The 7,410-nt window shown below is 37.1% G+C and overlaps 1 protein-coding gene across 1 annotated transcript in view; it reads right to left on the bottom strand.

Moving 5' to 3' along the window:
- LOC110440334 (protocadherin beta-10-like) overlaps positions 1–6,586 on the bottom strand; it is a 45,011-nt gene extending 38,425 nt beyond the window's left edge. Inside the window, exon 1 of the mRNA XM_021483331.1 lies at positions 6,516–6,586. The gene's annotated coding sequence lies outside the window, so the exon portion shown is untranslated. The remainder of the gene's footprint in view (positions 1–6,515) is intronic.
- Between the last annotated feature and the right edge of the window lie 824 nt (positions 6,587–7,410).

The raw sequence follows: 7,410 nt of genomic DNA, 5'->3' as shown, positions 1-7,410 counted from the left end.
CCCCCCCATAACAGTGCAGGTCCATGGTTCCTTGTTAAGACGCCAGATAAATGGCCGATTTCTTTTATGGACCATCGCAATCAGTCTTTAACGCGGATAAACGGTGCTTTATCACTGTCCACACTTATTTAGTCTCAATTTGCGAGTGTGTGATTTGAACAGCTTCATTGATGATAGACAGATACCGCGAGATTTACAAAGTCTCGTGCTATCTCGGACGAGCATGGGCGCGTGTCTAGTGCAAAATGAAAGGACGATGACTACCTCTGGCCCGATATCTCTTGAAAATAGCGTAACCTTGCGCTTATCTCAAAGTACTTCAGCTTTATTTTATTTTAAAGCAATAGGCTTGTGGTAGAAGTGCGAAGCTGTGATTAACTTTTTGCGACTTCCTGTCGAGTGCGCCCCCTACTGGTGGTTTGATGGCGGGATATAGTAAAAGCCCTTGTTACGCCGGCGAGTGACGTTGTACATACACTACGAGTGTACAATCACGAAGCTCTTTTCCCAGTTTCAATAGTAATTAATACCCGGAGTCTGTGTTACGAAACATAACATCCACATTACCGTCTCAATGAAACGAAGAAACACGAGAAAAACCCCTCAATTGACTGCATCCAAAGAGCTGTAGTTTACTGGTATCGGCCGATCGATCTACTAGGCTGGGTCCATCGACTTGTTAGCTTTGTGGCAGCCTCCACGTGTAAGTCATATTCAACACCATCGGTGGTACATGTAAATTGAATGTATCTACATACAATGTTATCAATGATTCATCAATGGAAAGGTTTCTGCTCCCGTTAAACGTGAGAGCTCCCAAAATCTGACGTAAAGAATTATGCCGAATGCGGGATTGGCTATTGAAACAATTGATATATAAGGAAAAAAAGGGGGTATGCCGGATTCAGAAAAGTTTTCATGAGGCGATAGTTATTAAAATGACTGAAAACGATGGTTGAATTTGGAACAGACATCACCCGGCAATCCTGCATTCATTAACAATTGCTCCATAGCCTTGTTGTTCTGACATAGTAATTTCAGTTTCATTTACTTCACACATGTTTTGTATAGTGATGTACGAACTTATCCTTGAACTGATCCAAATGTATTGAAGAAATAACACAGCATGGTGATGATAGAGTTTTAATCGGCGCTGCTAGTATAATGATTGCCTATAGCCTCAAGTGTTGAATCATTAATAAGGGTTTGCAATTAACTAGAATCGTCCCGGAGCTATTATCAAGTTTCGGAAATTACTGGCAAAAATATGAACCAATAATTCGTCGTGTTTAAATATTATGAGCGTTAATATCAAGCTTTTCCTTTCTTTTGCGACTCGCTTATTAAAATTGACAGAATGAATTACTGAGATTACGCTTTAAAGATCAACTAAATTTTGATAGGCTTTCTGATAGCTGTACACCAGGGCTATAGTATTTCCTTGTGTGGATATATGACGAGTTCGGTTAAAATCGGTCAAGTTACATGTAGTTTGCCTCTAGGTGCACGGTCAACACAAACGACTGCAATTGTATCTTTTTATTCCATTTCTTATTCCATTTCTATGAATAGAAATATCAGAATATCTGTTCCACTGAAAAAATAATACTTCCATATTTTCCAATAATGAAATATTTTTTTGAAAATTAACGGAAATTATCTTTTGAATTAGATTTGATTGTAGCTTTTAAATACAGTGAAGCTAAGTGTACATGTAGCTAAATTGCAATATTGAAAACTGTAATCAGCATATTTCTGTGAAAAGTGTTTACGTTACATTCAAACTACTGTCCTAACTTGTAATTTTTTTTATTGTTCGTATCCGCCATGTTACATCTTTGTTATGTATGATGACCACTTGTTACACGATGACCACTTGTTACACACAAATTTATGTCTGAGCGTATGAATGAAATCTTCAAATCTTGTCTGACGTATATATTCAATTTCGAATCGTTGTATATCAACAAGAAACTAACCAAATGACCTCTTTTGTCCTGCTTGACCATGAGTATCTCTGCTGGCCACGGCCAGTTCAAGTCATAACTGACCTTTCAATACATGAATAAAGCCTAAAGCAAACGGTCAAATATGTTCCGGCTCCAGAATTGGTTACTGCCGTGTAAGCTTACCATACTTGAACACAAATCACATGTCCTAACTGGTCATTTCTAACCCTACTGACCATTTATTGCCATAAACTACCATTTCAGTACAAAGTGACCATAAGCCTGACGCCTCCCAAGAGTGAACACTATCATTAATCTCGCCGTCCCTACTGGCGTAACACTGGTCCATCACTGGCCGGAGGGAAGATGAACAGATATATATCGTACCCGAGTGGTCAGTTCGACAGGTGCGCTAACGACGATCAATACCTGTCCAGTTAAGTAAGCACTTCCATCAAGTCTAACAAATGTCCAATGATCGACTTCTATTGAAAACTGGACAGTTAATTACGAGTGCATTACCAAAACTGGACATCAGATGACCTATCGAAGGGCTTGACCATTTGTCCTTGCTGTCATTCAGCGTAACTTGCATATAGCTACTGTCGTATATTTTAGGTTCACGCATTTGTATTCCGAGTGTAATTGATAACTGTTATCAGGTCGTAGCGTTCTGTATTGATTACAACTTATTAATGTTTAATTATCAATGTAGCACTCAGGGAGTTTATGTGTCGAAATATAAATAATAAATGTTTGAGTATTCAAGTTCAGTTAATATGGACATCATCATGTCGCCATTTACGATGGAACCTGACTTAACGATCACCTGTCGATAAAGTCCGGCTTCTGTAACTTCCTTAGTACATATGACATAATTAATTTACAATACTAATGTCCATCCTGTTCCACCATGTATTATTGTCACCCATTTGTATGTATGTATTCTCTACACTGTATTGTTTATGAGAATAAAACAATTGTCATTGTCATTATAAAAATACCCCTACATAGTGTTAACTGTATATGATCAACAAAAAACCCGGCTTTCTTAAACCAGAGACAGATAAAGCCATATAATATATACCTCTCTGCTACAATTGCCTGAGCAAGGACAACAAATACATGTTTACGATCACCTTTCAATAAAGCCCGTCTGTCTATAGGACACCCCGTGTAGTGTTTATTGTATAATATCAACCTGTACATTACGGTCACATGTCTGTTTAGCCCGCCTGTCTATAGGACACCCTGTGTAGTGTTTATTGTACATTGTATAATATCAACCTGTACATTACGGTCACCTGTCTGTTTAGCCCGCCTGTCTATAATTGCCTTAGCAAGGATAAGCAAAACCCTGTATATTATATTACGATCACCCGTCTATAAAACCTGACTTTCTGTGACTCCAAACAAAAAGAAACCCTCTCATGACATATTCTGTATATTAACAGCTCGTGTATTAGGCCCACCTGTCTAATGGGTATGGTTTTTGCTCTCTCTTTATTGAACGATTATAGAAATAGTTTTTAATGTCCTGTTACGTCGAAAATTATAAGTTGCATAGCGTACAGCTTAAGGTAAGAGGCAGAATTGTTCTGTAGTCCACAAACTTTCCTGCATGAGACCATGCTTATGTATCTCGTATAAAACGAATAATTGTTTCTTTTCGTGTATATACGAATACCGTTGATATCTTATTTCAAAGTCTCCATTGTGTGGTCTCTATAGGCAGGTATTGCTCTTACACGAGTAACGCGAGAGGAACTCATAAAAGCTCTTAAGTTTGTTTTTCCAATGCTCATATTGTATGTTGGAATGGTTGCGTTAGATTATTGATTCAATACTGTTTAGACCAAACTACAGCTATTTATGCATGTTGTGTTTATGGTGTTTGATGAAATTTAGATACGTATTTGTAATTCAATTACCAAAAATACGATTTTTATATCGATTTTACATTATATATTTATATTTAGTATTAACTTATAGAATGGTACATATAGACGTGTTATTTGTAAATTGTCCCGCGCTGTGTAATTAGTGATTACATATGTATATGATATATATCAGAACTCACAATCTTATCTATATGTACATATCAGCGTATATTTTTATCTTTGCCCATCAAACAGAGTACAAACTACCTTTATTACCCTCACCACTCGCGACTAACTAACAATTAGATCCAATTTACATACAATTCGTATTCTTTTAGTTTCGGGAGCATAATCATCTAGTATGCGCTCCCATTGAAAAGGTGCCTGTGTGTCCATGCATACTTGATCAGGACGTCTGGGGAACAAGTACAGGCGTAAATGTATACAGTGTAATCTACCAGGTAAATGTGATGGTAAATGTACCTGGTAACGTCACGTAACGAGCTATCTAAAGTCTACACGTGAAAACAAGAGCGGTTAGCTTAAACGTCACAAGCATTGTTCGTCTAGAAGTTGTTCAAACATAATCAGTTTTAACATGCTAACGCAAAATTTTGATTAACTAAACAGCTGAATCTCAAAACTTAATCTACAGGTAGAGGGGTTCAGGTTGAACGTCTTCAAGCAAAACAATCCAAGGGATAATTTTAAAAATCCCGGTATTTTGCAGAAACCGCTTAAAATTTGTTCAATAACAACACGTTAAGCTAACTAGGCTGACCATTTGGTCCGTGGTGTTGTCTGAAAAACCATTAAATGATTAAAGTGCATTTAAAGAGATCATTATTCTCCCTCTGGAGGCTTGGACCATGAAAATTGTTGGATACAGTCAACACTGTCTGAAACAACCACCTCGGGGAAAGAAGTGTTTACATTATACAAGACCTTTTGTGTAAATGTATACAGGTGCAACGTGGTAATTAGAGTGAAGATATATCATGAATTTAAAAAATGGTAGTTATCTTCAGAAATTCTTCAGAATTAATTGGTCAATAGGCAGATGGTCGTTATAGACAGTTGGTCATTATATACAGGTAGTATTTATAGACAGTTGGTCGTCATATACAGTTGGTCTTTATGTACAGGTGATATTAATAGACAGTTGGTGTCATATACAGTTGGTCTTTATGTACAGGTGGTATTAATAGACAGATGGCCATTATAGACAGGCGGTCTTTATATGCATGTGATATTTATAGACATGCGGTCGTTATAGACGAGCGGGTTAATATACAGGTGGTATTTATAGATTTGGTCGTTATAGACAGGCGGGTACATATACAGGTCGTATTTATAGACAGTTGGTCGTCATAGACATTTGATATTTATATACATGTGGTATTTATAGACATGTGGTCGTTATAGACAGGTGGTGTTTATAGACATGTGGTCGTTATAGACAGGTGGTATCAATAAACTGATGGTCGTTATAGACATTTGGTCTGTATAGACAGTTGGTCGTTAAACATGTGATCTTTACAGCCATGCGGTCAACAAAACGTGGTCTTTATAACAAGGTTATCATTATAGACAGTGATCTTTTGTTAACAGGATTCACTGTCCTTAAACGTAAAACTTTCCAAAACAAAATCTATTCTCTACAATTGAGTCAATAATGTACGCGCTATTTTCTTTACTTTAATTTTGTACATTATCATAAAAATAATTTTCCGGAATAGAGGAATATGAACGGTTTGATATGATAACAACAGATTTTGAAAATTATTTAACAAAAGTACATAAACGTAAATGTTTCCCTCCCTCAAGGTGAAAAACACAAAATAGTTGAATACGAAAAACTATTGAAGGAAAAATCCATTTTAAACAATTGATACGACAAAACACCTCTTTTGGGTAAGTGTTAAATATGAAGATATATTGTCAAGTTTATGCTTAGAATAGCTCTGAGATTATTCTCCAACAGACGGCTGAAACATCTGGTAGAATTATATTGCATGTTAACGGATCGAAATGAAGTTAACGCGAAAAGTTAAATTCAGATTGACATTTACGACACCGCCAAGAGGCACATGGCACCTTAAAAAGTTTAAAACAGATTCTAGATGCTAGAGACGTGAAAGTGAAAGGTAGAACGAGGGACAGATAGTGAAAAAGACAGAAGGAGAATCATGTGCTCAAGTCTCACGTGTGGGAATAAGTAGCAAACACCTGCAATACTTGGCATATCAAAGTTGAGCAGTATAGGTGACATTTGATGGCAGAAAGCCGACAGCCATCAAATTAAAACAGTCTCAAGTAATCGAAAATAAATGAAATCTTTAAATAAACAGTTGAAATTTCAATGCTTACAGGATTCATCAGACTTGAGAAAAAAAATTAAATTGGGTTTCGGAGAAGTAGTCATTAAGTTTCAAGATAAAACAAAGAAATAAAATAAATAGAAAAATGTTGATTACCTCTACGTCTATCTGCAATACTTGAGAGCGAACGTATAGAATACCGTGCCCTGCACAGCGGCCGTACAATTCAGCACTAACCAGAGGATATGGATGTGTTGATCACAAACGGTGACTTCAAGCATATCGCCGTTTTACGAAGATATTCGATTGTCAAACAAAACCATATGTAATTGACTTGAATAATTAAATCGTACAAACGAACTTACCTTTCTTTTAAAGCATGAAATATTAAGGCAGGTACGAAGTAGGTAATGTACTGATATATATCCAATAGTTCTATTCACTGTTACTCTCTCAAACATTTATGAATATTGATGTCTATTTGTATGACAGGAGCTCCAGTATACCCTGCGGCACGGGTCATCGGGCTGATGCGCAACCGTGAAAACGTAGACTTCCGGTCTCCACGTTATGGAAGTACCCCGGGTAGTTCAGGTGACGATTAAGTGCGGTATGGCGTCATTTAATACCTTAAGTTCATACCGAGGACATTATATTACTCCATCTCAGTTAGCAACTGTCCGGAGAGTGATAATGGCCACTGGTCAGAGAACACAATTATATCGCGACTTTAGGTAATAATGGTCAACCACACTTGCCATTAAAACGTAACCTTGCAAGTCGCGTGCAGTGCACGTCTGGGGTCCCGCTATCTTCTAAATTCATTAATGTTGTTGTGTGCGCGCGCTGAAGATATAACCGAGAGTAAGATTGCGTGATTGGAGCCGAAGAAGGCCAACCGGCTTAAATTTTGAATGATTTCCTGAATGGTGCGTTGCGAAATCTGGTTCATTGTATTGATATCTAGAAAGACCATTGAGAATCACTTCAAAGAGAAATCCAAGCAGGCATGTAATATATCAGACTGTTAAATAAAAACACATATCTTTTCGAGATCAACATATAGCGTTTCTCAGTATGTCAGCTTCGCATTCTGTAAGTCGAGGTTCTTTTTTATGTGAAACGTGTATGTAACTTGTTATTCAGAAAGAAGAGGCTACATCTATCGGGCTCTTTTTTGAAACAAAATCTAAACGCAAACTGACGCGCATTATGTGGTGTTGACATAACTTTATCGTATAGGATTGATTTACGCCGCCG

The sequence above is a fragment of the Mizuhopecten yessoensis genome, unplaced genomic scaffold (assembly GCF_002113885.1).
Source record: "Mizuhopecten yessoensis strain PY_sf001 unplaced genomic scaffold, ASM211388v2 scaffold11179, whole genome shotgun sequence".
Lineage (NCBI taxonomy): Eukaryota > Metazoa > Mollusca > Bivalvia > Pectinida > Pectinidae > Mizuhopecten > Mizuhopecten yessoensis.
The sequence above is the reverse complement of the archived record's forward strand: the minus strand, read 5'-3'. Positions and strand labels throughout refer to the sequence as shown.